We start from the raw sequence: 11,538 nt of genomic DNA, 5'->3' as shown, positions 1-11,538 counted from the left end.
GGGGGGTGGGGGGGGAGTTTTGTCTGAAGCACTCATGTAAGGCTTCTGTGCCCTCTAACTCATTATCTTTATCTTCTTTTAAGTAGAGACTTTGAGGCCAATGGGAATTCCCAGGTTGAATATTCTTTGCTCTTGTCAGCAGAAAAGGTTAAACTTTAGGAATGGAGACCCAGAGCTTCTTTTATCATGGCCCAGATATCACAGCTTTCTGTCATCTACTCCTTTTAATATATGTCATATTTCAGTTTTCCTATCCCAGGAAGCAGAATTGTCAGAATCCCAATAAATGTATCTTATCTGATAATATAGGGAAGCCCTGAGCACTGGGTAATAAATTGAATGTGTTTCCATCACTTGGTCGTTCTTCCTCTGGCCAGAGAAGTTTAAATCCTGAATGCGAAGCTTGAAGCAGAAGGGAATCTTTTTTTTTTTTTTTTGCGGTACGCGGGCCTCTCACTGTCGTGGCCTCTCCCGTTGCGGAGCACAGGCTCCGGATGCGCAGGCCCAGCGGCCATGGCTCACAGGCCCAGCCGCTCTGCGGCATGTGGGATCCTCCCAGACCAGGGCACGAACCCGTGTCCCCTGCATCGGCAGGCAGACTCGCAACCACTGCGCCACCAGGGAAGCCCCAGAAGGTAATCTTAAATATAAACTCCACTTTTCACAGTAACTTTCAAAAATCACTTTTCTCTGCCCTAAAATATATCTCTTCAATTAGCTTTTTTGGAAATGTAAAGCTTTTAAGGGAAGGAAACAGGCACAGTGGGGTGTATACACGACATACATGGACCTCCATGTACTAAGTGTGCACATGTGATTACTTTGAATCCTTACAAAACCCTCTATAATAAGTTCTTTTAGCCACTCTATTTTAGCTGAGAAAACTAAGGTTCATACAGAAGTGATTTTTTTTCAAATTTATAGACTTTGTAAATTAACAGAGATAGGATTTAAATCCAGCTTTGCTTCGTTTGCAAATATTTTCTCCCATTCTGTGGGTTGTCTTTTCGTTTTGTTTATGGTTTCCTTTGCTGTGCAAAAGTTTTTATGTTTAATTACGTCCCATTTGTTTATTTTTGTTCTTATTTTCATTACTCTAGGAGGTGGAAAATCTCCAAAATATACAAACAGCTCATGCAGCTCAATATCAAAAAAACAAGCAACCCAATCAAAAAATGGTCAAAAGATCTAAATGGATGTTTCTCCAAAGAAGCCATTCAGATAGCCAAAAGGCACATGAAAAGATGCTCAACATCACTAATTATTAGAGAAATGCAAATCAAAACTACAATGAGGTATCACCTCATACCAGTCAGAATGGCCATCATCAAAAAACCTACATACAATAAATGCTGGAGAGGGTATGGAGAGAAGGGAACCCTCCTACACTCTTCGTGGGAATGTAAACTGCTGCAGCCACTGTGGAGAATGGTGTGGAGCTTCCTTAAAAAACTAAAAATAAAGCTACCATATGATCCTGCAATCCCACTTCTGGGCATATATCTTGACAAAACCATAATTCAAAAAGACACATGCACCCGAATGTTCATTGCAGCGCTATTTACAATAGCCAGGACATGGAAGCAACCTAAATGTCCATTGACAGAGAAATGGATAAAGAAGATGCAGTACATATATAATGGAATATTACTTAGCCATAAAAAAGAACAAAATAGTGCCATCTGCAGCAACATGGATGGACCTCAAGATTGTCATACTGAGTGAAGTAAGTCAGACAGAGGAAGTCAAATACCATATGATAATGCTTATATTTGGAACCTAAAAAATATGGTACAAATGAACTTATTTACAAAACAGAGAGTCACAGATGTAGAAAATAAACTTATGGTTACCAAGGGGCAAGGTTGGGGGAGGGATAAATTGAGAGATTGGGATTGACATATACACACTACTATATATATAATAGATAACTAATAAGGACCTACTGTATAGCACAGGGAACTCTATTCAATTCTCTGTAATGGACTATATGGGAAAAGAATCTTAAAAAAGAGTGGATATATGTATATGTATGACTGATTCACTTTGTTGTACACCTGAAACTAACACATTTTAAATCAACTATACTCCAATAGAAATTTAAAAAATAAAAAATGAGAAACATGAAAAACAACCCAGCTTTGCTGGACACCAAGCTGAGGAAGACTTGTAAGAGAACCTGGACCCATTGTTGCTTTACCATTTTTTAATATAAAAGCTAACTCTATAGTGCCAAGAATAAGGAAATATAGACCTTTCTAAATAAATGGTATGATTCCTTCTTTGTGTGAATTGATTTTCCCCTTTGCCTCTGCTGTCTTGAAGCTCTAAACTAAAAGGGAATCACAGCAAGTATGTTGATCTTTCTATTGATACATTTATTTCCGACATTCTATTTCTACTTATATTTTTCTACTCATGAATATCTATTTTTGAAATATTCTACAAAAATTCCTTTGGAAGAGAGTGAAGCTGTTAAGTCTAAACTGCCAATATTCTTTCTGCCTTAATTATTTCAGGAAAAACTATTTTAGACAACTCCAAAAATCTGTGTCAGATACAGAAAATTTGTTTATAGCAAGAAGGGCTAAAGAAGTTAATATTTTTAAATTACATGATTATTTGCTGAAATATTTAAAAGTGATATTTTAAAATTTTATATATCAATTTTAGGAAAGCATATTTCAGTTTTTTAGAAGAGTCATCTATAGATACTTTCATATATGGCTTATTTATTTCACTTATCCAACAGTTATTTATTGAATACTATGCTTTGGGCTTCATGCTGGAGATCCAATGTTGATTAAATTCTCATGGAGTATACAGTGCAGTAGGAATGGCAAACATTAATCAAATAACCACACAAGCGTGTAAAATTAAAACTGACAGATGTTAAAAAGGCTAGAACCATATGTTATGATGTCTGTAATAGAGGTGTTTGATCAAGTCAAGAATATCAGGGAAGGCTTAAGCTGGAGCTTAAAAAATTAGAATTAATGAGGCAAAGAAGAGAAGGAGACACACCATGTTAGAAGGGACCTTCATTGTGGAGAAGCTCTTACTCGAGGGCATATTGGCATCTTGACCCTTAGAGAAACTTGAAGTCAAGTGATATGATCATATTTAAGTTTTTAAAAGATCATTCTGGCTGTAATATAAAGAGTGGACTGGAGATTGCCATTGTTAGGAGACCGTTATAGTAATCTAAGCAAGAGTTGAAGGTAGAAAATGGTAGCTAGAGATTCCAGCATAAGTTGAAGTCACCTAAGCTACAGCTTTCATGGTTGGACTCCTGAAAAATAGAAAGATACAAACATTTTAGGGGTCAGAAATTTGTTTTATAATTTTTTTTAACATTTTCCCATTTTTTAAAATTTTCAAATAGCTTCAGATTTGCAAGAAACCAGAGAATTCCCATATACTCTTCCCCTAGATTTCCACATGTTCTCATCTTACATAAAGGCAGTATAATGATCAAACCCAGGAAATTAATACTGAGGTAATACCATTAACTAGTCTGCATATCTTATCCAAATCTGGTCAATTGTCTTAAGAATGTTCTCTATCTGACCTAGAGTCACAAATTTTGTGCAGTGGGTCAAAGCATTTCTAATACATTGATCCTCAGAAGAGTCTTTCATTATAAGGTAATTTAAACTCCCACACTAGTCATATACTGACCTAAACATAGGAATTATTCTTTATTTTTTTTTAAACTTCTTTATTGAGGTATAATTGCTTTACACTGTTGTGTTAGTTGCTGCTGTATAACAAAGTGAATCAGCTATACATATATCCACATATCCCCTCCCTCTTGTGTCTCCCTCCCACCCTCCCTATCTCACCCCTCTCACAAAGCACCGAGCTGATCTCCCTGTGCTATGTGGCTGCTTCCCACTAGCTAGCTATTTTACATGTGGTAGTATATATATGTCAATGCCACTCTCTCACTTCATCTCTAGGTTCTTCAGAACCTTTTTTTTTTTTTTTTTAGGTTCCATATATGTGTGTTAGCCTACGGTATTTGTCTTTCTCTTTCTGACTTACTTCACTTTGTATGACAGACTCTAGCTCCATCCACCTCACTACAAATAACTCAATTTCATTTATTTTTATCACTGAGTAATATTCTATTGTATATATGTGCCACATCTTCTTTATCCATTCATCTGTCAATGGACACTTAGGTTGCTAAATGCTGGAGGGGAAAAGGAGTCATTCTTAATGAGCAGACCATCCAAGATTAGTTACAGAAAAGTTAAACTCTTACGAAAGCGAAAAAAATTTTATAACCACTGTAAAAAATAAATGCCTATGATAAAGGACTAATTAAAATTCAATTCAATTCAGACAGTAGAGGTGAGATGGGGAACCAGACAGAACACAAGTGAGGGTAGCTTATTCCTAAAGCTCAAGCCCCCAAACTCAAATATCTAAGTGTCTAGAGAGATTCCTTAACACTATTTCCCCATAAATTAACCCTGTCCAGGAAAACTCTGCTCAGACTATAGGGTCTATTTTCTCCTGCGAGTTTCAGGTCTGGGAATTAGTTGCAAAACATTACATAGTTGGAGAATGAAAGGAGTCAGTTAAAAAAAAACAACAACAGAAGACCCAACTCTCTGAAGCTAGGGTGGAAGGTTGTGGAGTTCAGGGAGTGATTGTTGGCCATAGCATTGTACTGGATTTCGCAGCATTTGAACAATTTCAATATCTGCCTTGGCATGCAGTAGAAGACCCCTGTGACACTGCAACTTCTCTCTGGGACTTGGCATGCAGTTAAGCACTCAGGCAGGTGTGGACTTGGAGAAAATTGCTGAAATGTGTGGTTGTAAGAGCAGGAGGAAAACAGGGCCATGGAGCTTGAGGATATAATAGATACAGATAGATATAGACACACTTTCCTAGACATTCATATCAAATATTTTTCAACAAACTTGTGAGTCAAGAGAGAGTTAACAAGGAAAGTGATGGTTAAACTCAGCTATCTTCTAAAATAAAAAGATGGCATTTATGATTATTTTGGTGATTTTTAATTTCTGTAGAAAGTGGTTTTCTTACCTGCTTTAAGATGTGATTTGTTTGTAGGGAATATAAAAGAATGAGAAAAGCTGTGAGGTAGCACAGAGCTATCATCAGTTTTTGTTAGATGCTGTAAGCTCACCTTCTATTCTTGACACAGTAGTGTGGAGACTTAAGAAGACTAAGCAAAATTGTTAATGTGAAGTCTCCAGCCTCCTACACAAAACAGCTGATCCTTTAGTTTTCAGGGGCAATTTATGACAGAATTTGTTCAGTTAATGACACATCAGTCTTACTTTAAGACACAGCTATAATTCTTCGTGTGCTCAATATGCTGCTTCAGATCTTACAGACACTTGACTACATCAACAATAGCAGGTATATTTCTTTACTTTAACTTTTTAAATTTTATTTTATTTATTTTTTTATACAGCAGGTTCTTATTAGTTATCTATTTTATACATATTAGTGTATACATGTCAATCCCAATCTCCTAATTCATCCCACCACCACCGCTAAACCCCCTCCCCCTGCTTTCCTCCGTTGGTGTCCATACGTTTGTTCTCTACATCTATGTCTCAATATCTGCCTTGCAAACTGGTTCATCTGTACCATTTTTCTAGATTCCACATATATGCATTAATATATGATATTTGTTTTCCTCTTTCTGACTTACCTCATTACGTATAACAGTCTCTAAGTCCATCCACATCTCTACAAATGACCCAGTTTCATTCCTTTTTATGGCTGAGTAATATTCCATTGTATATATGTACCACATCTTACCATTTGTTTGTCAATAGGCATTTAAGTTGCTTCCATGACCTGGCTATTGTAAATAGTGCTGCAATGAACATTGTGGTACATGACTCTTTTTTTTTTTTTTTTTTAGCAGCGTGCGGAACCAAGTCAGCAAACGCAGATCAGAACCTACCCTGGGACCAGCTGGTCCCCTGGCCCTTGGGTGACAAGAAGGGAGTGTATTGCTGGGACACATAGGACATCCCCCACAGAGGGCCACTTCTCCAAGGTTAAGAAACGTAACTAACCTTCCACATACATAAACATACAAATAGAAATTTAGACAAAATGAGATGGCAGAGGAATATGTTTCAGATGAAGGAAAAACATAAAACCCCAGAAGAACAACTAAGTGACATGGAGATAGGCAATCTACCCGAGAAAGAATTTAGAATAATGATTGCAAGGATGAGCCAAGAACTCAGGAAAAGAATGGATGCACAGAGCAGGAGGTTTTTTTTGTTTTTTGTTTTTGCAGTACGTGGGCCTCTCACTGCTGTGGCCTCCCCCCGCCGCGGAGCACAGGCCCCGGACGTGCAGGCTCAGTGGCCATGGCCCACAGGCCCAGCCGCTCCATGGCACGTGGGATCCTCCTGGACCGGGGGCACGAACCCATGCCCCCTGCACCGGCAGGCGGACTCTCAACCACTGCGCCACCAGGGAAGCCCATACATACTGCTTTTCATATTCTTTTCCATTATGGTTTATCACAGAATATTGAATATAGTTACTTGTGATATACAGTAGGATCTTGTTGTTTATCCATTCTATACATAATATATAATAGTTTGCATCTGTTAATCCCAGACTCCCTCACTGATATTTCTGATAATGCATACAAGATTTACTGACAAACTTGCATTAATAATCTCTAAACAAAGATTATTTGCTTATGTGATGGCATATTTGAGGCAGTATATTATTCCTTAATTCTCAGAAAAGCCCGTGGTCAGGTCAGCTCATGAATTGCCAAATTTGGGCTAGGTCCTGACCTTGAGGAATTTATCATCTCCGGGGTAAACATGGACACATGATTTGAATATAATTCAGTAAAATATAATAACTGCTCATGATAAAAAATACTATTGAAAAGTCTTAGCAATGAAGCTCCAAATTAAAGTATTTTGCTTTGTGAGCTTGACTAAGTCGTTTGACCTCTCTGGGTTCAAGTTTCTCCATTTGTGGGGGAACATAGAATTATGCTGAAATTGTAAGATTTCAGTTAAGAAAAGTGCTGTCCTACTTCTAAGAATTTACAAAAGTGGTAAGGATAGATGGTGGCTATGATGTTCTGGATCATTTATCAAAAATAATTATCAGAAATAATCTTAATCCTGGGACATTTAAAATATCAAGAATGTTTTTTTTTTTTTTTACTGAATGCGGGCCTCTCACTGCTGTGGCCTCTCCCGTTGCGGAGCACAGACTCCGGACGCGCAGGCCCAGCGGCCATGGCTCACGAGTCCAGCCGCTCCGCGGCACGCGGGATCCTCCCAGACCAGGGCACGAACCCGCGTCCCCTGCATCGGCAGGCGGACTCTCAACCACTGCGCCACCAGGGAAGCCCTCCATTGTATATTCTTGCCTCTTTTGTCATAGATTAGTTGACCATAGGTGCATGGGTTTATCTCTGGGCTTTCTGTCCTGTTCTGTTGATCTATATTTCTGTTTTTGTGCCAGTACCATATTGTCTTGATTACTGTAGCTTTGTAGTATAGTCTGAAGTCAGGGAGTCTGATTCCTTCAGCTCAATTTTTTTCCCTCAACATTGCTTTGGCTATCTGGGGTGTTTTGTGTCTCCATACAAATTTTAAGGTGCTTTGTTCTAGTTCTGTAAAAAATGCCATTGGTAATTTGTTAGGGATTGCATTGAATCTGTAGATCGCTTTGAGCAGTATAGTCATTTTCACAATGTGGATTCTTCCAATCTAAGAACATGGTATATCTCTACATCTGTTTGTGTCATCAGTGTCTTATAGTTTTCTGAGTACAGGTCTTTTACCTCCTTAGGTAGCTTTATTCCTAGGTATTTTATTCTTTTTGTTGCAATGGTGAATGGTATTGTTTCCTTAATTTCTCTTTCTGATCATTTGTTGTTAGTGTACAGGAATGCAAGAGATTTCTGTGCATTAATATTGTATCCTGCAACTTCACCAAATTCATTGATTGGCTCTAGTAGTTTTCTGGTGGCATCTTTAGGATTCTCTATGTATAGTATCATCTCATCTGCAGACAGTGACAGTTTTACATCTTTTTTTCCAATTTGTATTCCTTTTATTTATTTTTCTTCTCTGACTGACATGGCTAGGACTTCCTAAATTATGTTGAATAATAGTGGCGAGAGTGGACATCCTTGTCTTTTGATCCTGATCTTAGAGGAAATGCTTTCTACTTTTCACCATTGAGAAAGATGTTTGCTGTGGGCCAGTCATATATGGCATTTATTATGTTGAGATAGGTTCCCTCTATGCCAACTTTCTGGAGAGATTTTGTCCTAAACGGGTGTTGAATTTTGTCCAAAGCTTTTTCTGCATCTACTGAGATTATAACATGGTTTTTACTCTTCAGTTTGTTAATATGGTGTATCACAGGGATTGATTTGCATATACTGAAGAATCCTTGCATTCCTGGGATAAATTCCACTTGATCATGGTGTATGGTCCTTTTAATATGTTGTTGGATTCTGTTTGATAGTATTATGTTGAGGATTTTTGCATCTATATTCATCAGTGATATTGTTCTGTAATTTTCTTTTTGTGTAGTATCTCTGTTTGGTTTTGGTATCAGGGTGATGGTGGACTCCTAGAATGAGTTTGGGAGTATTCTTTCCTCTGCAACTTTTTGGAAGAGTTTGAGAAGGATAGGTGTTAGCTCTCCCCTAATGTTTGACAGAATTCACCTGTGAAGCCATCTGGTCCTGGACTTTTGTTCGGTGGAAGATTTTTTTTTGGTAACATCTTTATTGGAGTATAATTGCTTTACAATGGTGTGTTAGTTTCTGCTTTATAACAAAGTGAATCAGTTATACATACACATATATCCCTATATCTCTTTCCTCCTGCATCTCCGTCCCTCCCACCCTCCCTATCCCACCTCTCTAGGTGGTCAAAAAGCACTGAGCTAATCTCTCTGTGCTATGCAGCTGCTTCCCACTAGCTATCTATTTTACATTTGGTAGTGTATATATGTCCATGCACCTCTCTCACTTTGTGCCAGCTTACTCTTCCCCCTCCCCATATCCTCAAGTCCATTCTCTAGTAAGTCTGTGTCTTTATTCCCATCTTCCCTCTAGGTTCTTCATGACCATTTTTTGTTTGTTTGTTTTTTAGATTCCATATATATGTGTTAGCATATGGTATTTGTTTTTCTCTTTCTGACTTACTTCACTCTGTATGACAGACTCTAGGTCCATCCACCTCACTACAAATAACTCAATTTCGTTTCATTTTATGGCTGAGTAATATTCCATTGTACATATGTGCCACATGTTCTTTATCCATTCATCTGTTGATGGACACTTAGGTTGCTTCCATATTCTGGCTATTGTAAATAAAGCTGCAATGAACAATGTGGTACATGACTCTTTGAATTATGGTTTTCTCAGGGTATATGACCAGTAGTGGGATAGCTGGATCGTATGGTAGTTCTATTTTTAATTTTTTAGCGAACCTCTATACTGTTCTCCACAGTGACTGTGTCAATTTACATTCCCACCAACAGTGCAGGAGGGTTCCCTTTGCTCCACACCCTGTCCAGCATTTATTTGTAGATTTTTCGATGATAGCCATTCTGACCGGTGTGAGATGACATCCCATTGTAGATTTGATTTGCATTTCTCTAATGATTAATGATATTGAGCATTCTTTCATGAATTTGTTGGCAATCTGTATATCTTCTTTGGAGAAATGTCTATTTAGGTCTTCTGCCCATTTTTGGATTGGGTTGTTAGCTGTTTTGATATTGAGCTGCTTGTAAATTTTGGACAGTAATCCTTTGTCAGTTGCTTCATTTGCAAATATTTTCTCCCCTTCTGAGGGTTGTCTTTTGGTCTTGTTTATGGTTTCCTTTGCTGTGCAAAAGCTTTGAAGTTTCATTAGGTCCCATTTATTTATTTTTCTTTTTATTTCCATTTCTCTAGGCAGTAGGTCAAAAAGGATAGTGCTATGATTTATGTCATACAGTATTCTGCCTATGTTTTCCTCTAAGAGTTTGATAGTGTCTGGCCTTACATTTGGGTCTTTAATTCATTTTCAGTTTATTTTTGTATGTGATGTTAGGGAGTGTTCTAATTTCATTCTTTTATATGTAGCTGTCCAGTTTTCCCAGCACCAATTATGGAAGAGGCTGTCTTTTCTCCACCGAATATTCTTGCCTCCTTTATCAAAGATAAGGTGACCATATGTGTGTGGGTTTATCTCTGGGCTTTCTATCCTGCTCCACTGATCTATATTTCTGTTTTTCTGCTAGTACCATGTAGTCTGAAGTCAGGGAACCCAATTCCTCCAGCTCCGTTTTTCTTTCTCAAGATTGCTTTGGCTACTCTGGGTCTTTTGTGTTTCCATACATATTGTGAAATTTTTGATTCTAGTTCTGTGAAAAATGCCAGTGATAATTTGATAGGGATTTTATTGAATCTGTAGATTGCTTTGGGTCGTATAGTCATTTTCACAATGTTGATTCTTCCAATCCAAGAACATGGTATATCTCTCCATCTATTTGTACCATCTTTAATTTCTTTCATCAGTGTCTTCTAATTTTCTGCATACAGGTCTTTTGTCTCCTTAGGTAGGTTCATTTCTAGATATTTTATTCTTTTTGTTGCAATGGTAAATGAGAGTGTTTTCTTAATTTCAGTTTCAGATTTTTCATGATTAGTGTATAGGAATGCAAGAGATTTCTGTGCATTAATTTTGTATCCTGCTACTTTACCAATTTCATTGATTAGCTCTAGTAGTTTTCTGGTAGCATCTTTAGGATTCTCTATGTATAGTATCATGTCATCTGCGAACAGTGACAACTTTACTTCTTCTTTTCCGATTTGGATTCCTTTTATTTCTTTTTCTTCCCTGATTGCTGTGGCTAAAACTTCCAAAACTATGTTGAATAATAGTGGTGAGAGTGGGCAACCTTGTCTTTTCCCTGATCTTAGTAGAAATGGTTTCAGTTTTTCACCATTGAGGACAATGTTGGCTGTGGGTTTGTCATATATGGCCTTTATTATGTTTAGGGAAGTTCCCTCTATGCTTACTTTCTGGAGGGTTTTTATCATAAATGAGTGTTGAATTTTTTTGAAAGGTTTCTCTGCATCTATTGAGATGATCATATGGTTTTTCTCCTTCAATTTTTTAATATGGTGCATCACATGGATTGATTTGCCTATATTGAAGAATCCTTGCATTCCTGACATAAACCCCACTTGCTCATGGTGTATGATCCTTTTAATGTGCTCTTGGATTCTGCTTGCTAGTATTTTGTTGAGGATTTTTGCATCTATGTTCATCAGTGATATTGGCCTGTAGTTTTCTTTTTTTGTGACACCTTTGTCTGGTTTTGGTATCAGAGTGATGGTGGCCTTGTAGAATGAGTTTGGGAGTGTTCCTCTCTCTGCTACATTTGGAAGAGTTCGAGAAAGATAGGTGTTAGCTCTTCTATAAATGTTTGGTAGAATTCACCTGTGAAGCCATCTGGTCCTGGACTTTTGTTTGTTGGAAGATT

Source organism: Lipotes vexillifer, unplaced genomic scaffold (assembly GCF_000442215.2).
Source record: "Lipotes vexillifer unplaced genomic scaffold, Lipotes_vexillifer_v1.1 scaffold1187, whole genome shotgun sequence".
Lineage (NCBI taxonomy): Eukaryota > Metazoa > Chordata > Mammalia > Artiodactyla > Lipotidae > Lipotes > Lipotes vexillifer.
Note: the sequence above shows the minus strand (reverse complement) of the source record.